The sequence below is a fragment of the Nelumbo nucifera genome, chromosome 6 (assembly GCF_055504915.1).
Source record: "Nelumbo nucifera cultivar China Antique chromosome 6, China Antique-T2T, whole genome shotgun sequence".
NCBI classification, from domain to species: domain Eukaryota; kingdom Viridiplantae; phylum Streptophyta; class Magnoliopsida; order Proteales; family Nelumbonaceae; genus Nelumbo; species Nelumbo nucifera.
This window is the reverse complement of record NC_142654.1, coordinates 47,970,712-47,997,131: the sequence shown is the minus strand read 5'-3', so window position 1 is coordinate 47,997,131 and position 26,420 is coordinate 47,970,712. Positions and strand designations below refer to the sequence as shown.

General features: G+C 39.8%; 1 long non-coding RNA gene across 2 annotated transcripts; it reads right to left on the bottom strand.

Annotated features, from left to right (window-relative positions):
- Positions 1-4,808: 4,808 nt before the first annotated feature.
- LOC148791016 (uncharacterized) lies at positions 4,809-17,145 on the bottom strand. Of its 2 annotated transcripts, none has more exons than XR_016077853.1 (4): positions 16,891-17,145; positions 6,123-7,983; positions 5,626-6,045; positions 4,809-5,546 (listed from the first exon to the last, which is right to left on the bottom strand). It is a non-coding gene; the product is annotated as an uncharacterized LOC148791016 (long non-coding RNA). The 2 variants fall into 2 exon arrangements; XR_016077854.1 differs by having other exon boundaries at positions 5,659-6,045.
- Positions 17,146-26,420: the final 9,275 nt, after the last annotated feature.

The window sequence follows — 26,420 nt, the reverse complement described above, 5'->3', positions numbered from 1 at the left end:
ATGAGACACTCCGCGAATACATCAAGAGGTTCAACTTGGAGTGTCTCTAAATCCCCAGCCTTGACCATGCCGTACATCTCACTACAGCAATGAAAAGCATCTACCACCCCGACCTATGCTAGGAAATCGAGATAAATCCTCCAACTTCTATGGAGAGGTTCCTTATCAAGGCTGACAAGTTCATAAAGGAAGAAGAAGCATTGGGATCTCGGTTAGAGTTGTCCGGGAAAAAGGAAGCAAGCAAAAGAGGAAGCAGGAAGTAGCAAGTCACAACAAAGGAGTAAATTGCCCAAAAGGATTCTATCACCTTGTAGCCGGTGAAGCTAGTGGCCGAGAAGGAAGAATAAATCCCCCCACAAGAGTTCAGGATCAGGTCGATGGTCCAAAACCCCACTTGTGTATAATAAAACCTATACCACCCTAAATGCAAAAAGGGACAAGATTTTAATGCAAATAAAAACAATAGAATATGTAAGATGGTCGCCCAGGATGAAGGGCAACCCAACAAATAGGAACTCAAATAAATATTATCATTTCCATCGTGAAATTGGTCACGATACAGAGAGCTGCAGGAACCTTGAGGATGAGAACAAAGAGATGATCCACCGTGGGAACCTAAGGCAATTCATCAAGAAAGAAGAAGTAGGCACCCCAGACCAGCAGGGAGCTGGAAAGAGACATGGTCCCCAAGACCAACAACCTCCACAGCGGCCCGTCCGAAGGGTCACAGTGGGTTATCGTTGTCGTCTTCGGTAAGAAGAAGCTCAATTCAAGACCTTGAACATGACAACGATAACCCGCCAAAGCACACCCGAAGAGAAGAGGTAATCTATTTCACTGAAGATGACACACGCGGCATATAGTATCCGAACGATGATGCTCTGGTATTGAAATTAAAAATAAATGACTTTGAAGTTAAAAGAATTTTGGTCAACTCGGCAAGAAAGATTTACAACCATCCAATTTACCCTTGGTTGGTTTCAGCAAAGAGGTGGTCCGGCCCCTTGGCCGGGTGAGGGTACCAGTTGTAGTAGGCTTGGTGCCCAACTCAATATGGTTTGATCACGACTTCCTTGTGGTCACCACGCCCTCACCTTATAACGCTATCTTGGGCCGACCTATCCTACATGTCCTCCGAGTGGTAGTGTCGACCTATCACCTGGCAGTAAAGTTCCCTATTATTGGAGGCATCGGAGCCCTTGCAAGGCAACCAACTTGAGTCTCGCAAATGCTACATACCAGTGTTGAAGGCCAAAGGCAAAATAGCCACTGATATCAACTTGGAGCCGCCCCTAGAGAACATCGACGAGCGAATTCGCCTAATGGAAGACATTGTCCTAGTGTCGGTCTTAGAGGCCAAGCCAAAGAAGATAGTGGAAATAGGAGCTCACTTAACCGAACCAGTGCACTTCAATATGGTAAGTTTCCTACTCAATAATTTAGATATTTTCACTTGGTCGAAAGTAGAAATGCCTGGCATAGACCCTAAAATAATAACTCATAAGTTAAATGTTGACCCCACATTTAGACCTGTCTGGTAGAGGAAAAGGAACCTTGCCCCGAAAAGATGGAAGATAGAAGACGAGGAAGTTGGGAAGCTACTTACAACAGACTTCATTAGAGAGGTCCAATATCCAAGTTGGATTGCAAACATAGTACTCATAAAGAAAGCCAATGGCAAGTGGGATGTGTGCGTCGAATATACAAACCTTAATAGAGCCTACCCGAAGGATAGTTTCCCACTTCCAAGAATTGACCGCCTGGTAGATGCGACCTCAGGGTTCGAGCTGTTGAGTTTCATGGATGCATACTCCAGTTACAACCAAATTTCAATGGACCCGACCGGTGAAGAAAAAACTGCTTTTGTAACTAAAATGGGCTTGTACTATTACAAGGTCATGCCCTTTGGTCTAAAAAATGCTAGAGCGACCTTCGAGCGCCTTGTAAACAATGTATTTTCAAGTTTAATCGAAAAAAAAAGTGGAATGTTATGTAGACGATATGGTTCTAAAAACTAAGTTTTCAAACTCTCTAATTGTCGACCTAGACTGCGTTTTTAACGTTTTAACAAAGTACAACATGAAACTCAACCCGAACAAGTGTGTCTTTGGTGTCACATCAAGAATGTTCCTCGGATATATAGTTAGCCGACATGGCGTCGAGGCCAACCCAGAAAAAATTCAGGCAATCTTAACTACCAGAATAGCTGCCTTGAACTGATTTATGTCTAAGTTGGCTAAGCGGTGTCTACCATTTTTTAAGGCCATTAAAAAGAACCAAGACTTTGAATGGACCAAAGAGTGTCAGCTCACCTTTGACAAGCTAAAAAAGTATTTAAGTTTGCCACCTTTGTTGACCAAACCCAAGCCTAGAAACGAGCTTAAGCTTTACCTCTTTGCGAGTGATGAGGTAATCAGCTCGGTCCTTATTAGGGAAGTAGAAAAGGTACAATGACCAGTATACTATGTAAGTAAAGTGCTGCACGCCCCTAAGACTAATAACCCAGACATTGAAAAATTGGCTTTCGCTTTAGTGTTAGCATCCCGAAAGATAAGACCTTACAATCAGGCCCACACTATCATGGTTTTGACTGACCGACCTCTGAGGCAAATCCTCTAGAAGCCTGAGGTCTCAAGGAGACATATGAAATGGGCAATTGAACTCGGTGAATATGACATACGGTTTGAGTCATGATCAGAAATCAAGGCATAGGTCCTGGCCGATTTTGTTGCTGAGTGCACCTTTAGCTTGCTAACCCGTGAAGTTGCCAAGATAGTAACCACTTCAGAAGCGTCAACCAATGTGGCACCTGTCCTGGCCCGAGAAACCCCGGCCTAGGATGAGGAGCCTTGGGTCCTTCAAGTGGATGGCTCATCCAACCAGTGTGAAACCAAGGCTGGACTGATTCTTTATGGGCCAAGTGAGGTAAAGCTGGAATACGCCCTTCAGTTCACATTCTGAGCATTGAACAATGAAGCTTAATATGAGGCACTTATAGCTAGGTTATCAATGGCGAAGGAAGTCGGGAATAAGCATCTCATGGTGTGCAGCGACTCACAGTTAGTAGTTAAACAAGTGAATGGATAGTATGAGGCTCGGGAGCCTACCATGTCGGCCTACCTGAACAAGGTAAGGGAGCTCTTGCCCAACTTTCAGTCTTGGCATATCCAGCAGATCCCAAGATCAAATAACCCGGAAGCTGAGGCACTCTCAAAGTTGGCTAGTGCAATCGACTCTACTAAAAGGATGGTTTACATAGAAGACCTGCAACGCCCAATAATAGAAAGGGTGGCAAAAGAGGTTATCCCTATGTTGATAGCAGAGCTGAGCTAGATGGATCTGCTCATTGACTATTTGTGCCACGAGACCCTGCCAAAAGAGTGTAACGCAGCCTAGAGGGTAGAGCAACAGGAAACTCCCTAAGTGATCATAGGCGAGCAGCTATACAGGAGATCATTCACGCTCCCTACCTGCATTGCTTACGCCGAGTTGAAGCGGACCAAGTACTGCGGGAAATTCACGAAGGTCTCTATAAAGGACACTTGGGGGAAGAGTGCTCGCATAAAAAGCGCTACAACAAGGCTACTATAGGCCTACACTAAAAGTGGACGCAATCGAAATAGTGCAGAAATGTGACAAGTGCTAGTGGCACACCAATATTCTACATCAACCTATATTCGACCTGAAGTATCTTACTAGCCCATGGCCTTTCACATAGTGTGTAATTGACATACTTGGCCCCTTTCCACCAGCGACCGGGCAAAGGAAGTTTCTATTCATGGCAGTTCATTCTTTCATGAAGTGGGTAGAGACTGAGTCATTGGTGACTACCATAGCTTGAATGTGCAGAATATTTTCTGGAGAAACATCGTATGCAGATTCGGGCTACCTAAAGTGCTAATCTCGGACAGCGGTAAACAATTTGAAGACATCAAGTTCCAAAGTTGGTGCGCGGATATGGGCATATAGCAGAACTTCACCTCAGTCACTCATCCTCCACGGCCTTAAAGCTCAGTTTCCCGAGCTAAAGGTTTGTGGGTGGATGAGCTGCCCAATGACTAGTAAAACACCTTGCAACTAAACATACAGAACTGAAGCAGTGATCCCAATGGCAATCAAAGTGTCGACCTTATGATCCGAAACTTATGGCGAGGAGACCAATGAGGACGATCTACGGACCAACCTCGACTTGGTAGAAGAAGTTTGTGATCTCGTCAATAATCAGACTGCAGCATACCGACAATGAGTGGCTCGGTACTATAATGCCCGAGTCAAGAGATGCCAATTTAGAGTTGGCGACCTAGTACTCAAGAAGGTTATGGTGCCTGAGCGCAATGTAGGAAAGCTAGGTCCGAAGTAGGGAGGACCTTATAGAGTCTTCAGAGTAATTGGTGAAAACGCATACAAGCTCGAAACATTGGAGGGCAATCTGGTCCCCCACGTATGGAATATAGACAACTTAAGGAGATAATATCTATGAAAAGAAGTGTTTCGAGCTATGTCCACGAATTCGTAAAATTTCACTAAGTATGAAAATGAAGCCTAAGGGATGCCAAATCCCTTTTCAGCACTAAGGCACCCAGGCCAACCTCCCCATAGCTCGACCAAAAGAAGCCTAAGGGATGCCAAATCACTTTCAACACTAAAGCACCCAAGCCGACCTACCAGTAGCTCAGCCAAATAATATTTGAGGGGAATCCGTAATTGTCTTTCTAAACTTAAGATCCCTAAGCCGAACAATTCCTACAAATACGTCAATCAAAGATAGCTTGTATAACATAATGCCTTAGCAAGATGGAGATTTCATTTAAAGGGCATCATGTATTAAAGCGAATTTCATTAAGACTGTAGAGTAGATACAAAAAAAAAAAAGAGGAAAAAGAAGACAACCCTTAAATAGTAAAGTCGATGATAAATGGAGCATGAAACCCCCAAGAAACATTTTACAGGAGCGTGTAGGATCCCATAAACATCATCAAAAAAGGAGGCACCAGACATCACAACCGACCTACTCGTCATCACCCCCCCTGCAGCTCGTCGTCAACATCATCTTCACCTCTGCCGACTACCTCCTCATCTTCATCAGGAATCAAAGGTTGTTGGTCAACCTGCATAGCTAGCTCATCCAGCACATCATTGGCAGACAAAGTGCCGAAGTCAAAGTCAGGGTGAAAAGTCTTCAAGTAGTGACAGAAAAGCTTAAATCCCATTCTCATTGCGGGGACTGCATTATCAACCTTCTCCTAGGCATACTCAATGGAAAGACAAAAACATTTTATAGCTACAATCTTGACCCGGTGGATATCTTCAATATATTTTGTTTGCCTTTACTCCAACTAGTGTTCATGGGCAGCAATGGTCTCCCTGGCCTCATTCAGTTCGCACTGCATCTCGCCAACCTAATAAAAACGTTGGCGATCTTCTTCACCGCCGAGCTGAATCCCTTGCATCTGAGACTGTAGAGCATCAATGTTCGCTTGCAACTCGTGCCTCTCTCTCCAACCAAAGGTGACCTGATCCAGCAAAACCTGTCCCATAGTGTTCGCCTAGCAAAAGAAGAAAAATACAGTCAGTACAAAGGCACATAACAAGAGAATAGATGCTTCAGGAAGCAAAGAGATGAACCTGAAGGATGCATCGAGTCATCCTACCACCGACCTCAGCAGGGTCCATGCCACGATAGTACTGCACATCCTTGGGGAGGAACATAGCTCTCCCATCCGAAGAGCCACCTGAGGATCGTTAAGGCGGTCGAGCATAAAGACGTAGATGTTTGGGATGAATCGGGGTATGTCAGAGGGGTAAGGACCGGTAGGACGTTCCTCTTGGCTGACCGGAAATGAAGAGGCAACAGTATTCATAGGGACTTGATAAGCGTTCATAGGGTTTCCGCCTCCCTCAAGGTCGAGGACATTAGGAGCAAATGCCACTAAACTTTCCTTGGCACTACTCGAGGTACGCTCCATTGAAGAGCGTTCAGCCTCCTCTTCTTCCTAGATGCCTTCTTCTCTGATGCCGCCAGAAGTGATTCCATGCTTACCATATCTGAAAAAGACAAGGGAAACATTAGCCGAGTTAAAATTAAATTCCGAAACCAAAATATAGAGGGTTTGACGGCCAACCTACATACGTGGCTCAGGCCAGCCCGAATACTTGAAACTTCTGGCGCACGAGGCGTTAAACCGCAAGTCGCAGCTCTTCATCAAACTCTATGTTCAATTTCCGACAATCCCTCCACCATACAGTATCCACCTTCCAACCAGTCCTATGAGAAAGGAAGAAGTATTTGTTCTTCCAATCTTTAACCTTTGAGGGAAATTTGTCTAGTAGCTTGTAACCAAAGTGGAAGGGAAGTTAAAAGCAATAGGGCACATGGGGACTTTCTTCATGACACATAGCTCGGAAAAAATATCTAAATTTAAAGGAAAATTATGGTGATGACACAAGGAAATCAACCCTACCAGTGTTCGGACCACGTTAGGGTGGAGCTAACCTAAAGAAACACCATAATATGAAAGCATAGCAGGGATAAAAAGATGCAAGGGAAAGCGTAGGGCGACAACCAATGCCTCCTCAAAGACAAAGACCTCATCTCGATCGTGACTCCATGGGAAGTGATCTGGGTCGGGCTGGATGCAGTCGAACTCACTTGGTATCTAATATATAGTGTACAACTCAACTATACGCTCGACAGTTAGATCGGAATTACTGAACGGGGATTCCTCCTCTTGGGCCTCCACCTCTGACTCTAGATGAGACGTTGAGGTCTCAGCCTGAAAACCCTCCTAGTCTCGCGACGAGCTCTCCCCTCTCACCCATCTAAAGTTCAACGATCCACCACCAGAAGGACCAGAAGACAGCTATAAAGGAAGTGACTCACTAGTTGACGGGAGATAGAAAGCCAGCATCGGCGATGAACAGACTCTGACAGGCAAACAAGTAGCAACACCTCAACTGAGCTCTCCTCCGATCGATCACTCTTTCCCCCAGTTAAAGCTCCAAAAAACAATGCGAGTGGGACCCCGGTGGGGGGCCCCTATTTATAGTCTACTTGGAAGAAAAATCAATGGTTGAGGTACATTGTCAGCGAATCGACAATTGAGAAGGCGCCATAGTACGTAGACTATTTGAATTTTGAACTTTGCACGCTCATTTAGCGTGCCCCTTTCAAAATTTTGTCACGGTCCCGCCTATACTCGAACTGGATCAGGTGGGCGAGCCAAGCGACTTAAGAATTAGTCGTACCAATTACCATATTGAGAGATAACCCCTTTGCCGAGCTAACGCAGACCTGAGAGTGGGGGTAATTTGGTCCTCTGAATGAAATCACGACACATGGCTTTCAAGAGACACATTGGCGCTGAAGCTCCTTGCCAAGGCCAACCTAAAGTACCCTAGCTTAGCCGACCTGAAGTACCTCCGAACAAGGAGTGACCTACCTTAGGGACTGGCCAAGCTAAGGAAGGTATTATCGGTGACCTACAAGGCATGTTTGCTTACTTGTCACATAGATCCATTATCAAACCAAATTTTCTGGAATATTAATGAGTTGACAGTTAGGCCGACCTGCCCACATCACGCGCATCAGAGCCATTTAGATGGACGTTAGCCCTCTGCACAGATTACGGAACCGACATCACTACTCTCCCAACTTAACGGAAACAGCTCTACGAAAGCCTAGGACCCGTTACAAGATGTCTCTGATCACTCACATCTATATAAAGGTCCCATTTCCACCTGAAGACATACGCGCAACTAAGCTCTCACACTCCCTAATCTCCTAAGAACTTCTAAGAACTCTTCACTGACTAAAGCATCAGAGTGCCCACCTCGGGTAAAAGCAACATGGGCATTGTAACTCTCTCTTATAGAATCACACAACTTGGCCAGCCGTAGCTTGGCCCAACTCAGGTCAGCCACCAACAGAGTGAACATCCGATTCGGCGTCCAAGTCATCTACCATGTGAGAGCTGCCAGATTGCGCTACATCATCATCAAATATCAAAATTATCCAATCATCTAGTAATCAAATATCAAATATTAAATGTCAAATTCATTAAATACCAAATCAAAATCAAAGCATCAAATATCCAAACCATCAAATTCAAAAGTCAAAATCAAATCATCAAACTCATCAAATTATCAAACGATCAAATATCAAAACAAAATTTTTGCCATGGTCCCGCCTATAATTCAAAATTATCAAATCATCAAATATCAAAACAAAATCAAATCATCAAACTCATCAAATTATCAAATGATCAAATATCAAAACAAAATTTTTGCCACGGTCCCGCCTATAATTCAAAATTATCAAATCATCAAATATCAAAACAAAATCAAACCATCAAACTCATCAAATCATTAAATATCAAATATCAAACATCAAGTATCAAAATTATCAAAATTATCCAATTCATCAAAAATCAAATATCAAAGTTATCAAACTCATCTAAGTTATCAAATAACAAATTCGTCAAATATTGAAAATCAAAATTGAATCATCAAAATATTAAATTCATAAAGAATCATCAATCATCAAAAATCAAAGTTATCAAGTTTGAATTTATCAAATCAAATTCATCAAATAGCAAAATTATCAAATTCATCAAATAACAAACCTTGAAATTATCAAATTAAAGTCATCTAGAAATTATCAAATTTATCAAATATCAAAAATTGAATTGTCAATTAAATCAAAATCATCCAAGTTACCAAAAATCGAGAATAAGACTCATCAAATATAAAAATTCATTAGATGACAAAATTCAAAATCAGGTTTCCCAAAGGCACAAGTATTCAAATCATCAAATTCAAAATTATCAAATCTAGTCAACAAACATAAAAATTATCAAAAAAACAAGAAAAAGAGAAGAAACAAAAGAATCAATGACTTCTTCTGGGATGACACCACTTTATTGTTTGTGTGATAGTTGCATTTGCTTACTAAGGCCTTGGATGGTACTACGCTTTCTAGGCAAGCATATCGCACTATATCAACTTTGACCTTGACCAAAATTCTAGCAGCAAAATTTCCTCCCCTAACCTCTTATCCCTCACAAAAACCTCTAGGTGCTTCTTTTTTCTTTGTTCTTCAGCAACTCACTACCTCCAACAAAGAGGGGTAGTTGTTAGCACCTGATTTTTGCTTGGTACCTTCTTTGACCCATCTCCAACATTCCGAATGCTAGAATGGACCACGCCAATCACTTTAAAACAAGCCAAAACCCTAAGAAACCAAATTTTTGCCCAAATACCCATAAATTCATCGCTAAATCTACATGATTCCCTCTCAACGATCTTAATTATGTCACATCACCATACTTTATCCTCGATCAAACTCCATCATGTGAAACAAAATTCTAAACAACCAAGAACACAAAATTTCAACCCTAAATTCTGAGATTTAGCCAATCATCCATCAAAGTTTTCATTTCGACGCGTATAACACTATGACACTCCCCGAACCTAAAACCCGTGATCTAACATGATCAAACCCTTCCAACAGCCTCATAAGCCCAATCCATAGCTACCCACCAAATTTTATCTCAAAATTCCCTTATCTGACCCAACATCAAGCCTTTATTTTATTTTAACGAATCTTATTGATCAAAAGCTCACCTGTCACAAATCTCTATCATCCAAGCCTTATTTAACCAATCATACCCCGCCACCATGTTCAGAGACCCAAAGAACCCTAACACATCGAATTTCAGGACCAAACACCTCTATTTGACTGTTGAAAAAGTAAGATTCCATTTTGGGTCCTCTTGTTGATTGGAAAACCATAAGCTAAGACCATGATCGGAACTAAATCAGTCAATATACACCTCTAATCAAAGATCCATCACTTTCATCAGATTCAGGATGATCAAAAATGCCTACCCACCAAATTTCATCCCAAAATTCCCCTGTTTGACCCTTCATCAAGCAAAGATTCTATTTCAGTAAATCTTATTAATCCAAACTTGTCAACTATATATCTCAATCATCCCGACCCTAATTTCCCGATTAGACCTCACCACTATGTTTAGAGACCCAAAAAAACCCTAGCACACCAAAATTCATGACTAGATTCATCTATTTAATCGTTAAACTAGAGAGATGCCATTTTGATGCACCAAATTGAATCGCCACATTAAGAGGGTTGGGATTGATGTCAACTCCTCACTTGGCCCCATTAAAACATCTAGACCAATGAATTTGAGCCTAATAGGCTTAAAAAGCTCAAACTACTAAACAGGCCCCCACTTAAAACTAAAAAATGACAAAACCTCATTTAAAAGTTCATCAAATTTACGTTTTTTGCAACTGTTAGACCCAAATATGGGGCTGCAATGTTTGGAACACCTCAATCCCTCATTAGATTCACAAAACCCATAAGAAGCCTTCCAAATTTGAGAAAATTTGTTGCACAAAGAAGGAATGGTCAACTACAAGCCCTTCTCTCTCAAAATCTTTGCCTATTTTAGTGAAAGAGCTCTCTTGAATAATAGACACTGTATTTTGGACCCATCTACCTCCCTTTTCCTTTACAAATAGAGGCCCAGCTCAAGCTTGGAAAGGGAGGAAGGCAGTTTCCCAACTTCTGTGATACACTCATTCTGCTTGAAATCGCGAAATTCCTGAAGCCAAGCTCAAGTCCCATCCCCTTTTTTCTAAACATAACACTAAAAACGTTTGTTCCAGCTTCGTGCCTCACTTAAGTTTCGTTCAAAGCCCTTTTAACTATAAGAAAGTTTGTTTCAAGGTTGTACATGTGTTAGCACCCAATTTTTTGCTCGGTCCGCCGCCTGAGCCTCCAATTCACCCCAAACACTCGATCAGACCCTTCCAACCTCTCTGAAACACCCAAAAGCCCAGAAAACCCAAATTTCACCCCAAGAAACCTCAAATCCACCATTAAACCTGCCCAATATATCCAATGGCCCCGGTCGACCCTCACTTACACCGTAACTATTAGATCAGACATAACCATCAGGCCTAGGACATCCCAAAACACCTACCTATGAAATTTCAACTCAAGATTCGACCATTTACCCTCGATCGCACAAAGATTTCATTTCGATGCTCCAGATTGACCGGATTCTAAATCTGCCCGACCTGTGCCTAATTGGCTTAATCTAACTTTACAAATCACCTCAGATTACCCAAAAATCCTACTCCATGAAATTTCACCCAAAACTGCCTTTGTTTGCCCCTTCATCTTACAAAGATCCCATTTCAAGATCTTAGATTAACCGAATCAAACCCTTTTCAGATCTGACTAATCCAAGCCCATTTGGGCCAATCTGACCCCACCAATTAACTCAGAATGTCCAAAAACCCCACCCCATGAAATTTCATTCAAAACTACCCCTGTTTGCCTCTTCATCTAAAAAGATTTCGTTTCGGTCAATCTCACTAGCCCTTACACACCGAACCCCCATCTATAATCAAACCCATCTCCACCCTCCATTTTTGACCCAAAATCTTAGCCATTCATCCAAAATCCTGGTTTGACCAAACCTTTCCAAAATTACAAAAGTACCCCAAAGCAGTGACGGCGAATCAGAAGGAGAAAGAAGAGTTCGAGGGAAGAAGACACTATTCACTCTCCCCGACCTCTCGATAGCGGTAGCGAACCAACGACCGAACTCCCTTCACAGGTCTCTCTCTTAATAGTCTACCTCTCTCTCTCTCCTCTCCTCTTCTTCTTCTTCTTCTTCTTCTTCTTCTTCTTCTTCTTCTTCTTCTTCTTCTTCTTCTTCTTCTTCTTCTTCCTCCCTTTTACCTCCACTCCCCACTTCGTCATCACCGTTGTTGCAGCGGCAGATCTGCACCTAGGGCTTAACAACAACAAACCCAGAAAAATCTCCCACTTCAGATCATTCTCTCTCTCCCTCAATCCTTCTATCTTCTTCTTTTTCTCTCTCCATTTCTTCTCTGCCACCGCTGCTACAACTCTTGGCATCGGCGGTTCGACCCCTCTCTTTCACTTTCTCTCATTTCACCCACTCTTTATCATTGTTTTCTCCGACCCCACTACATTCCCCCTCTTTTTCTCTCCATTAAAAATCCCAAAGAAATCATTGTTGAGAGTACTATAGATCGTCTTCTTCTCTTCGACACCAAACAAAGGAAACCGCAACTCCTCAATTCGACTGAAGCACCAAGATCCGTTCACAGTCATTTGGCGAAATCCCTTTCTTCAGTGATCTCTCAAATTCAATCTCGGTCCCCATCATTGTTTCTAGACTAGATTTCATAAAGAGACGAAATCTGCCCCTCGCAGACCATGTTCAGGCCGAAATCAGATCTGGATTTTTTTTTCGAAGCCGGTAATGAAGCAACCTACTTAGGATGTTCTATAATAATATTATTGGCTTTACTATCTTCTTTTTCTCTCATTGAAGGATCAATCCTATTTGAGTAAGCTTTCCTTTCAATCATTTCGTTACAATGAATTATAATGGTTGTTTGTTTTGTTCTTCATTCTAGTTGTTTAAATCTGTTAGATTTGGATTATTCGTTGATTTTTAGCTTCAAAGTATTGAGGGGATGGACTTTGGAACTAATTAATCGTTTTGTCGAACTAAGAAGACTGTAGTAGACATTCGCCGTTATGGAGCCTCTTAGATCAGTCAGTAATAAAACTAAATAACAAAAAAATGATGAAAAAAAGATAAAAAAAAAAGAGGAAGGTGGAGAATAATAATGAGAAGCGGATAGCAGATCAGAGATGATCATACCACTTGCGGATTCAGAGTGAAGGGAAGACTAGTCTAGAAAGACCAAGTAAAACAATTAAAGAAATATTAATAATGGAACAAAAAAAATATAATGCCAAATAAATAAATTAGACTAAGGGTAAAAGTGGGAAGTAGGACTCATTTAGGTAATGTAAGGGGGGAGGGACAAATTACTGAAACATAAATAGTAATATATATATATATAATAAACATAAAAATAAAAAAAATGAAAAATAAGAAGTAAAATATATATATATATGTATATATAAAAGATCCAGAAAAAATAAAAAAATATATATATTGAAGTTAAAAATAAAATCAAATGTGGTTTCATAAGAAAACAACACAAACGATGGATTAAATAAATAAGAAAAGTAATAAAAACAAAAAATGAAAATATAAAAAACATAATAAAAAATAATAAAGATAAAAAATACAACAAAAATAATTAGGAAAATTCTCTTGGTAATGCTTTGTTCTTTATTTTTTTTATTGTTCTCTTAGTCAGTTAAATAATAGTTTATTTGCATATCAGAAATCATACTTGTTAAGGAGCACCATGTGGGCCCCACCTTCGGACCAAGGAGAAGGGTGCCTAACCCCTTCCCTCTCCCTTCCAAGTCTTACCCAAACTGGTTTAGCCAGTGCTTTGGGTTTTGGAGTCACTATTAAAACAATGTGTTTTAAAAATCATTCTCGGAGGTCCAATCACCTCCATTTCCTAATCTAATGGGTGGCGACTCCATTTCCAGCCCAAGTGGCAAGTGAGCCGATTTTCCGATGCTCACAACATGAGAGGTAAATCACTCATTCCATCATCTCTTGCATTTGGTTTAGTTTCAGATTGCTTAAAGTCCTAAAATCCTAAGAAACTTGCATTCTCAGCTTCCTCCAGATTGAAAAAAAAATGTAGAGAGACGAGGGTCTTAGGGAAACCAGTACCTAAGACCCGATAACATTACCTCAAATCAATTTTGGGTGAAGTTGAAAATGTTTTTGCCATATTTCAAGAGGTTTGAGCAATCCTGTTAATTGGTGTTTTGTCAAAATTTGAGCCTAAATAACTCCCATAGTGGGCTGCTATAGCAGATTGGAGAGAAGTGTGCCTAACGCCTTCCCTCTCCCAATCTTTGGAACCCAAAACCCTTCAGTTCAGTGCCTTTCCCTGGAGGACGGAGTCACTATCAAGGCAAATTAATCGATTTTCAAATCTAAAAATGAGGACCCATTTCCTCTAAAAATAGGTGGTGAATCCATCTCTTTGAGCTGGCCATGAGCTTCCCAGAGCTTAGATTGTCTAATCTCAAAGAAAATGAATAGTGTATGAACAATAAATTTGGGCAATTCGATGGTGGAGGGAGATTGAATAAAGAATGATGAGTAAGAGGAGACGAGTAGTGAGATTGTCGCTGCCAAGAGTTGTAGCAGCAATCGAAAATGAACAGAGGATGATTTCAAAGAAGAAGAAGAAGAAGAAGAAGAAGAGAGAGATAAAGTTAGAGTGAGTGAGTGAGAAAGAAAGAGGGAGGGTAAACTGGGGAGAAGGAACCACTGTTGGTTCACTGCCACTATTGAGATGAAGGGGGAGGTGAATAGTGTATTTGAATGGATTAACTAGAATTACGGTAGGCTTGCAAGAGGAGCGAGACGAGGAATGAGGATTGTGGTGAGTGGAAAGGTTCCCGTGCAACATCATTTTATCATGTACAAGCCATTTTATTTTTGGCAAAGTGACCCCTCCTTGGTGTCCAGAACCTTCGGAATCAGGGTACATTTATCGTAAAGAAAAAAATAGAGAACAAATCCAAAACAATAATAAAAGCAATTCAATGTATGATGTGTATTTAATTTTGGCAATAGTGAACTTTCCAAACAAGTATAGATGCTTTTGTAGAGTGATTTCAGCTACTCACCGAGAGGTAAGAAAGCATAAAATTTAAAACAATAATGTGACATGTGGCAATGAAAACAATGATAAAGCCTTGATTAAAATTGTGATGTGCTAGTGTGGCGAAAAATACCTATGTGCTATAGAGCAAAGAAATCAGTGATTTATGATGTACTAGAGTGGCAAAAAACTTGCATGCTATAAAGCGGGGAAATCAATGATTTATGATATGCCAAAGTGGCAGAAAAAACCCATGTGCTATGAATCGAAGAAGTTTGATTTGTGTTGTGCCAAGGCAGAAAATTCATGTGCTATGCAGTGGAAAATTATTATCTATAATGTGCTAGATGTGAAAAAGCAAATGTGCTATATAGCGGAAAATCCTGATTTACAATGTGCTAGAGGCAGAAAAATCGTGCTATGCAACGGAAAATGATGTGCTAGATGCAAAAAAGTCATGTGCTATGTAGCGGAAAATTCTGATTTACGACGTATTATAGGCGAAAAATTCATGTGCTACGTAGTGTAAAATCCTAATTTACAATGTGGTAAAGGTAGAAAACTCGTGCTAGACAAAAAAAAATCCAGATTTATGATGTGGTAGAAGTGGAAAACTCATGTGCCATACAGTGAAAAATTCTGATTTGTGATGTGCCAAATAGGCAAAAGTTTTATGTGCTATGTAGCCGAAAACACTACTTTGTAATGTGCCAAAGGGGCAAAAAAAATCCATGTACTATGTAACGGAAAACACTGCTTGATGATGTGCCAAAGGCAAAAAATCCATGTGCTATGTAGTGGAAAAACTCATATTCTATAAAGCGAAGAAACATGTGCTAATAACGGAAAACACTAATTTGTGATGTGCCAAAGGTGGAAAAATCCATGTATTATGTAGCGGAAAACACTATTCTATGATGTGCCAAAGATGGAAAATCCATATACTATGCAACGAAAAATTCATGTGCTACAAAGCAGAGAAATATGTGCTAATAGCGAAAAACACTGATTTATAATGTGCCAAAGGCAGAAAAATCCATGCTATGTAGCGAAAAACACCACTTTGTGATGTGCCAAAGGCAGAAAATCCATGTGCTATGTAGCAAAAAACTCTAGATTCATGATGTTCCAATTGAGCGGAAAAAACCATGTGCTATGTAACGGAAAACATTGATTCGTTATATGCCAAAGGGGAGGAAAAACCATGTGCTATGTAACGGAAAACATTGATTTGTTATATGCCAAAGGGGAGGAAAAACCATGTGCTATGTTGCAGAAAATTATGATTTGTGATGTGCTAAGGCAAAAAATCCATGTGCTATGTAGCGGAAAACTCATGTGCTATAATATTGAATAACTCATGTGCAATAAAGTGGAAAAATTCATGTGCTAGAGAGTGGGAAAACATGTGCCATAGTGCGGAGAAACATATGCTATAAAGCAAAACAACTCATATGCTAAAGAGCAAAAGAGCTCATGTGCGATAAAGCAGAAACAACTTATGTGTTAGAGAACAGAAAATGCCATATGTTAGAGAGTGGCAAAACTCATGTGCTAGAGAGCGGAAAATTTCATGTACAATTGTGCAGAGGAACATGTACTATAGTGCAGAGAAATTTATGTGCTAGGGAGCGTAAAATTCTAATTTGTAATGTAATAAACGTGGAAAAAATATTATGTGTTTACAAAGAGATTAAACTCACAAGATTTGTAAAACCCAAGTACTTTTGAAAGATGATGGTAAAAAATAATGCAATTCATGACATGCATATGAAGTGTTTATTCCAATGAGTCAATGTGTTACAATGTGATAAGAAAATCATAAGGACTGATGATGTGCTAAGAACAAAAAACTGGTGACTCGATAAATAGTAAAATCAATGATATGACTGAAAACTGTGATTCATGATGCACAATGCAAGGATAAGATAATGAAAATCATATCTACAATGTATGCAATACTAGAGAATAATAACAAGAAACCACAGAAATAATGAAATGAGAATGATAACACAAGGAAAACTCATCATGATGCAATGAAGAACACCACTAATATTTACAATGCATTAAAGACTCAACAACTATATGAAGGAAGGGGAAATCCATCATATGGATGGCTGAACCATGCTGGATGGTAGGGAGAAATTTCAAAATTTTCTTTTTACCCTTCCAGGAATCACATTCCCAGTTTTTGAAAAACAGCAATTTTCAAAGATTGTTCTTGCATCGAATCAAATTAGATCTGAAACCAAAAGAAAGGGAGAAGAATACCTGATACGGAATCCACACGTATAGTTCCCAAAGTGATAGTTCAAGCCCAAAGAGGGTGCCAAAACAAGCTTCAACTTAAGATGGCACAGCTTGAGTTGAAGTCAGTTCAGCAACACAGTCCTTCAGCAAGAACTGCAATCCAACAGCTTGGATCGAGCAATGGATGTGAGCATGAATTGGATCTGATGTTTTCTTGCAAAAATCAGATATCAGAACTGATCTCTATCAGTCCAAAAACTAGAGGTCGAACTATGATTTGGGCGGCAAGAGTAGAAGGAGAGAACTGAGAGCAGAAGTGTATGTGGAGCAGTTCACCCCATCCTCATTTTATAAGCCTTAAAGATCAGCACTCCAAGTCCAATTAGGAAGAGTCTTTAATCTAAATCTTTATTTGGATCTAGACTCTTTAAGTGGATAAGAGTTATCATCTTATCCTAATAGCTGATCCAAATCCATATCCATACCCATAATCAACCAAGTTAAGCTGTCATGTGAGATCCTGATTAATCCAATTAATCATGGGCCTTAGACCCATTAAGCAAGTGGCTCACATCCCCCTTTAGTTGTTGGACAATTTGACTCTCTTTGTATGGTGTGGGACTCCAACAATGACCTCACATAAGCTCATATGGGTTTGACCCAGCTTCTGTGAAAGAGCCTGGCCGAATTCACTAATAAGCATAGTGAACCCCTGAGTCCATCAGTATGGGCTCTTAATAAGCCCAACATTTACACTAAAATGGTCCTTGAGTCCAACCATCCTATGAAGGCCCAAGGAAAATGGACTTAAGTGAGGTATAGCCTATCAGGTAAAACAGCCCTAAATGGTCTCTTATACTTAACCTCTCAACCCTTAGTGATCAACCACTGCCCGACAGGGAAGGACCTCTCCCCTAGCTACAAGATGCAGTATTGCACTCTCTCCTTGGATGGATCCCGGGAATTAAATCATATATTTTGCAAAACAAAGAACCTTTTGTAAACCTTTTTCCTAAAATAGAATATATATACATACATACATATATATATATATATATATATATATATTATCATATAAATATATTTTGCAAAACAAATTTTAAACAAGTTTGAAATCGACTGCCGGCAGTTTTGGATTCCATCAAAAAGAGTGCAGTCTCGTCATTCACTTTGTCCGATAAGGGCTGATCCTGTCACTATGATCACCCACTTGAGTGAATTCTCAGACTGCCCCAACATACCCAGGTTTTGACCCCCAAAGGATCTTACTGATTGGCAAATCAAAAACAGCCCAATCTGACACCCAGTGAAGTACCATAATCGAGTCTAGGGGTTATGTGTAACTTTCTGGTTTTGCCCACCAGCCTTTAAGGTCTAGGGCATAATTGGAAAATGGTCTAGGTTCAGTGTTTCAAACAAACACACACTACATGTGCTTCGAGTCTAACACTGGCAGCTAAGACAAGCTACCCCAACCTACTTCGTAGCACATTAGTGTCAGCCTTGGTAAGATAAACTTCCCCAAGTCTATCCAACGGCTGAAAACATTCTAAACTAACACGAGTCTCATAACTGTTCAATTTAAGGGTAATTACACAGAAACACACCAAATATAACATGAATCAAGTATGTACTTTTATTCATTTACAATAAATGTTTACGTACATCAATCTGATTGGAGCTAAGAGCATACATTGTCTAACACTATAATCCCAATAGATTTGGTTTAATTGTTATTTATCAATTGATCATTCATTACAAACTTCCACTTTCCTTTCTATTACTTTTATTTATTTATTCATTATATGTTTTTATTATATTTTTATTTTTTGTTTCCTTGGTACACAATGAACAATTGAATTCCTATTCTAGAAGACCTCTACAATAAAGCAATTTAAGTTTCTTCTTTGAGACACATCTATACCCGATTTAGGTGTCAAATGCTATAAGCTGCCTCATTTCATCTCTATCTTCTTTTCTTTGTAACTTCTAGAGTAAAAAAATAGTGTGAAAGTTCATATAGAAAGGATACTAGAATTTTCTTCTTTTTTGAATATTTTTGGAGGCTACAAGATCAAAACAAGAGATGTCACTACTATTGATTCAATATAGAACAATTATGCCCAACAGAACCCACATCACGCCTTAGCAAGAGATAAAAGAAATTTTCCCCCATATTTGAAAAAGTTAATCGAAACCATAATAATTATAAAGGCATGTGCATCAAAAGTGCAAAGCAGACAATCATATATTCGCTTTGGAAAACATCCTAAGTTTTATGAGAAATTGCCATAGTCCTTGGTTAAGAAAAGGATTTATAATAGAAGAGATGCTTAATAGAAGAAGGTTTAAAATAAAATCCTTCATCGCCAACCAACTAGGTTTATCCTATGATAAATTACCAATTTCTAAAAGATCGAGGAGGACTTAATGAATAGGATGAAACTTGGTTTAGGATAGGGGATCTGAAATAAAATATAAAAGGCTCAAAAACTTATTTACTATGAAAAACCAAATGCTCAACCTTTATGCAAGGTTGCTATTTTCTCTATATCATCATTCTTGTTTATCTTCTCTTCTTCCTTTTTTCTTTTTTTCTTTTTTCTCTTCTTTTTTCTCTCTTTTTTTACACTCTTCACATCTTCCAACACAAACCATGTTTCTTCACTGATCATGGAGGACTTTACATGTTAGAGAATCGACACACAAATACTCAAACCAACCAATTCTATAATGATTGAGACATATATCTGCCCCAGCTTTTTTTTTTTTGCACCACTTTTTTCTTTTTTATCCTTCTACAAATATTTCCCTACCTTTCCCTCACTTTTTTTCTGCCTCAACTTCCCCACTTTGGTTTTCCTTGAATTTCATTTCCTCAAAGCCTTCAATTTTTCCAATCTTCCTAGACTATTCCTCCATACTAGGTTTGAAGGGATGGGATATCCATCATATGGTGGTCGAACCAAGCAGGGTGGTTGGGCGAAATTTCAAAAATTTCTTTATAGCATTCGGGAATCCTATTCCCTAATTTAGAAAAACTACATTTTTCAAGGTTTGTTCTAAAAACAAACCAGACCAAATCTGAAACCAAGATTAGGGATAGGAATACCTGATATGGAATCCACGCAAAAAAGCTCCCCCCAACGTAGGGGTTCACGCCCAAAGAGAGTACCAAATTCTCCCTCCACTGAATATGACACAAATCAGGGTGAGGCAGGATTAGCAAGTAGTTCTTCAGCAAGAACCTCAAATTCTTCAGCAAGAATCGAACAGGGTAGTGAGCACAGCTTCAAAATTGTTTCTTTCACCAACAAACAACATCAAGATCGAATCTTGACCACTCCAAGAGGAGGAGATCGAACAGGATAAGGCAGCAAGAGTAGAAAGAGAGAGAATAGGAAGTAGAAAGCAATCAAACTATAGATACATTTTTCAGTTCTTCCTCCTCTTTATATATAACCCTTAAAGAGTCAATCTCCTAATCTGATTAGGAGTACCTTGATCCAAATCTTTATTTGGACCTATACTCTTTAAGTGATAGCGATAATCCCTTATCTTATCTGCAGATCAAGACCAGCTACTCCTAATCAAATTAGAAGTTTCCTAATCAAAATCTCTATTTAGATCTAGACTCTTTAAGTGCATAAGAGTTATCATCCTATCCTATTATAAAGATCCATACGCAAATTCGCCCCCTATTTAATTACTCATATTAAGCCCAGTTCAAATTGGGCTTTACGCCCATTAAGCTTTCAGGCTCACTTCCTTTTAATGTTGGCTAGCTTGGCTCTCTTTGTATGGCTCGGTTACAAAGCCTGGCCGTATTCACCGCTGAATACAATGAACCCTTGAGTCCTTCAATATAGGCTCTTAATCAGCCCAACATTTACACTAAATGGTCCTTGGGTCCAGCCATCTTATGACGGCCCAAGGACTGTGGGCAGATGTGAGATTAGTCCATCACGTTTATTATCCCTAAATGGTCTTACACTTAACCTCTCAGCCCTTAATGGTCATACACTGCCCAACAAGAGAGGATCTCTCCCTTGGCTGCAAGGTATAGTGTTGCACTCTCTACTCAAATGGATCCCGGGAATTAAAACATTTTGCAAACATTTTGTGAAACTGTAATATATATGTATATCTCTATATAAAGATATTTTGCAAAACAAATTTCAACAAGTTTGAAATCAACTGTCGACAGTTTAGGTTTCCATCAGAGGGAGTGCATTCCCCGATCATTCACTTTGTTTGACAAAGGGGTTGATCCTATCACTATGATCACCCACTTAGGTGAATTCTCGAACTGCCCCAACAAACCCAAGTTTGGACCCCCTCTAAGGATCTCACTAATTGGCATATCAAAGGCAGCACAATCTAACACCTAGTGCAATACCATAACCGAGTCTAGGGGTCAGGTGTAACATTCCAGTTTTGTCCATCTATCTCCAAGGTCTAAGGCAATACTGGAATTTGGTCAAGTTCAGGGTTTCAAGCAAACCCACACTACGTATACCTCAGGTCTCACCCTGGCAGCTGAGACAAGCCACCCCAACCAACTTGGCAACACATAAATGCCAGCCTTGGCAGGATAAATCTCCCTAGATCTATCCAACGACTGTGAAAATTCTAAACTAACACGAGTCTCATAAGTGTCCAGTTTAAAGGTATTACAGAGAAACACACTATATAACATGAATCAAATATGTACTTTATTCATTTACAATAAATGTCAATAAGTACATCAAGCTGATTGGAGCTAAGGGCATACATTGTCTAACAGCTCCCACTTGCACTTAGGTCCAATCGGGAATAAGCCGAAGTCCCATACTTTCCACGTATTTCTCAAACACTTTCTGTGTCAGTGGCTTAATTAATGGGTCTACTACATTTTCCACTAATGCTACCTTCTGAATTTGGACATCCCCTCTACCAACAATATCCCGTAGTACATGGTACTTCCTCTCAATGTGCTTTAACTTCGAGTGGGCTTGTGGCTCCTTAGCCTGAGCAATGGCTCCAATGTTGTCACACAACACTAGAATGGGTGATGTGCTGAATGGAAGTACTCCTAATTCTTGAATGAACTTTTTCATCCAAACAGCTTCCTTGGCAACGCCACTTGCGGAAATGTACTCGGCCTCGGTTGTGGAATTTGCTTGGACCCCTGTTTGCTACTCTTCCAGCTAACTGCACAGGACCTCATCGTAAAGATGTAACCAGATGTAGACTTTCTATTATCTGGATCTGACTGAAAATCAGCATCAGTATACCCTAGGATCTTGAGTGAACTACCATCGAATACTAGACAAAAACTCTTTTGTCCTTCGAAGGTATTTGAGTATGTTCTTCACAACAGTCTAGTGCTCTTGTCCTAGGTTAGACTGGTATCTGCTTACCACACTCACAGCCTGAGAAGTGTCTGACCGAGTGCACAGCATGGCATACATGATTCTCCCTCCGATTGAGGCATAGGGAACCTCTCTCATGCCCTCAATCTCCTTGGGAGTCTTGGGAGACATGCCCTTGAAGAGAGTGAATTCGTAACTGAAAGGAACATTTCCTTTCTTGGAGTTCTCCATACTGTATCTCTTGACAATCTTGTCAATGTAAGTAGATTAGGATAATCCAATTATCCTCATCGATCTATCTCAATAGAGTCGAAGTCCCAAGATGTAAGAGGCTTCTCCAAGATCTTTCATGGAGAATTACTGTGAAAATCATACTTTTACCGTAGTTAACATTCCTACATCATTCCTAATGAATAGAATGTCGTTTACATATAGAACCAAGAAAGTAACCTTATCTCCCACTGTCTTCCTATAAACACAGGGCTCAACCAAATTCTGCTCAAAGTCAAACTATTTGATTGTATAGTCAAACCGGATGTTCCAGCTCCTAGAAGCTTGCTTAAGTCCATATATTGATCGATTAAGTTTACACACCATTTGTTCCTAACCTATAGCAATGAATCCTTGTGTTTGCTGCATGTAGATATTTTCAATAAGATTTCCATTCAGGAACGCAGTTTTGGCATCCATTTGCCAAATCTTGTAGTCATGGTATGCTGCTACAGCTAGCAGGATCCTAATGGATTTAAGCATGGCCACAGGCGAAAAGGTTTCCTCATAGTCGATTCCCCCTTTTCTGAGTGTACCCTTTCGCCACAAGACGAGCCTTGTATGTCTCGACCTTACCATCGGGGCCCTTCTTCCTCTTATAAATCCATTTGTAACCAATTGCTTTCACCCTAGGGGGCGGATCTACTAGAATCCAAACTCCATTAGTCTTCATTGAGTTCATCACGGCTTTCAAGGCATCTACCCACTTCAAGGAATCAATGTCCAACATAGCTTTCGTATAAGTCATGAGATCCTACTCACTAATCGTGGCTTCCATCAAGTAACATTCTTGATCATAGCCATAACAAACTGAAGGCCTGGATACCCGGGTAGACCTTCTAGGTTGGTTATTATCTAGAGCCTATGGGACATCTCCCACTACCCCTGAGCTCTCCTCATCAAGAACAACTTCTTGATGATGATTGTTTAAGATGTAATCTTCCTCCAAGAAATGAGCATTTCGAATATAGAACACTTCCTGCTCTCTTGGATCATAGAATAAATAACCTATAAAGCCTTTGGGGTAACCTACAAATAGGTAATGGCTGGTCTTGGATTCCAATTTGTCAGCACTTGTTCTTTTAACATGTGCTGGACAACCCCAAATCTTCAAGTGTCTCACACTTGGTTTCTTACTGATCCATAGCTCATATGGAGTCTTAGGAATGGATTTGGTTGGAACCCGGTTCTACACGTATATCGCAGTCTCTAATACCCCCAAAAGGATGTAGGTAGTTCCAAATATACGAGAAGTAATCGGACCATATATAATAAAGTATGGTTCCTCCTCTCAGACACACCATTTAATTGTGGTGTAGTAGAAGGAGCTAACTGTGAAACAATCTCATTGTCCCTTAAGTAGTCCCTAAATTCGTCAGAAAGATATTCACCTCCTTGATCTAATCGAAGGGCTTTGATTTGTCTCCCCAACTCTTTGAACATTTCAAAGTATTCAGACTTATGTCTCATTAGGTACACGTAACCATACCGTGAGTGATCATCGGTAAATGTTATGAAATAAATGTGCTGGTTACGTGTCCTACCATTCAGGGAACCACATACATCAGTATGTATCAGGTCAAGCATGCTTTTAGATTTTTCAAGATTACCTGAAAATGGTCATTTCATCATCTTACCCTGAAGGCAAGGTTCACAGGTTGAAAGATCTTCTACAGTTAGAAAATCCAAAGTACCATCCTTTACCAACCTTGTGATATGATCTATGTATATCTTTATATAAATATATTTTGCAAGACAAATTTCAACAAAATTGAAATCAACTGCCGGCAGTTTAGGTTTCCATCAAATAGTGCATTTCTCGATCATTCACTTTGTCCGATAAAGGGGCTGATCATGTCACTATGATCACCCACTCAGGTGAATTCTCAGACTGCCCCAACATACCCAGGTTTTGACCCCCTCTAAGAATCTCACTGATTGGCATATCAAAGAATCTGACACCTAGTGCAGTACCATAATCGAGTCAAAGGGTCAGGTGTAACATTCTACTTTTTCCCATCTATCTCCAATGTCTAAGGCAATATTGGAATTTGGTTTGGTTCAAGGTTTCAAGCAAACCCACACTGCATGTACCTTAGGTCTCACCCTGGAAACTGAGATAAATCACCCCAACCAACTTGGCGGCACATCAATGTCAGCCTTGGCAGGATAAATCTCCCCAGATCTATCCAACTGCTGTAAAGATTCTAAGCTAACACGAGTCTCATAAGTGTCCAATTTAAGGGTATTACATAGAAACACATCATATAACATGAATCAAATATGTACTTTATTCATTTACAATAAATGGCAATAAGTACATCAAGCTGATTAGAGCTAAGGGCATACACTGTCTAACAAAGTTTCCCTAGTTTCTTCTTCATTGCTCCTTCCTCTTTCTTTTTTCACCTTTTTCGCTTTTTATTTTTTATCCTCTTTTTTCTTTTTTTTGTTTTGGCCCTGCCCTCAATTCCCTATTTTGATTTTCCTTGAATTCCATTTTCTCAAAGCTTTCCATTTTTTCCAATCTTCCTTGACTATTCGTCCATACTAAGTTGCCCTGCCCCAGTTTAGGATATTTGAGTGTTGTAGGAAAAAAATTGGGATGTTTAGGGCTATTTGAAATGTCCAATGAGGTGGGTATTTGTGGCCATTGGTACTTTTATTCATTGGGCTATCCCCTTTGTTGAATATTTCCGAAGGTGAGTCAATGATGATCAACTAACTTTTTATGAAGACATGTCCTTGTTTCACTAGGCATTGGTACTTTTATTCACTGGGAAAATCCACAATTATCTTAGGTTTCAATTATGCAACTTTCTTAGAAATGGAAATTTTCATCTTCTTCTAAGGGTAATAGGACCCAATAGGACATATTATTCAATAATGGATAAGTGATTTAGGAAAATGTGAATAGCATAAAAAATGATTAGAAAAATGATATTTTATTAATAGAAGAGGCCAGACCCGTGAGATTTTCATCATAATTTCTAGGCTTGAGCTCCCATGGAGGTCTCCATGTAGACAACTGCAAAAATCATCCTTGAACAAAAACAGGGAGTAGCTGAGAATGAGGACATGGAAAAGGGGAAAGCTATCTTATTTCCTTTTGAGGAGACTGATGAGTGATTGGGGTTATGGAAGGCAGATGATATGTTTGTACTTGTTCGAGTGAAGGATAATATGTATGCTTGGGAGCGGTCCAACTAGTCTAAGAAGATTCGAGATTTACTACAACTTTGGAACTTTTTGGTTAATGGGCTTGAGGTACCTGAGAGTCAAAAGCAAATATAGTTTGCACTTCATTCTCTTCTTGATGCTTAGGAGAGGGATTTCCCATTGATGGTGAATTTCCAGGGATCATCACCGGGTTGATTTGACCATGCCTAAGAGCCTCTTCAATTCTAATAGCTCCCTTTACGACATCACTAAAATCCTTCAAAGGTTGTGCGATCAACAACGTATGGATGCTTTAGCATCTTAATGAACAACCGCACCATCCCTTCTTTTAGCATTGGGTGTTGTAATCTAGCTACCATTTCGCACCACTGATAGGCTAAATCCAAGAAACTTTCTCCTGAGTTCTATGTCATAGACTCAAGGTTTGCCTAATTAGGTTCTAGCTCCATGTTGTAAGAAAATTGGTCTAAGAATGCTTCTAAAACACCTTTCTAAGTCCTTTTCTTTTCATCTGCCAAATTTGCAAACCAGGTTCTAGCACTCCCCATAAGGCTCTTTTGGAACATTTGAATGAGTAACTTTTTATTTGAGTCGTATTGGGATATATCACCACAAAAGATTTTTAGATGGGTTTGTAGACATCCCTTCCCGTCATACTTTTCAAGGTTTGGCATCTTAAACTTAATAGGCGACTCTGCATTAGGGTACAAACACAACTCTTTAAAATCTATATCTCCTAAGTTTCGA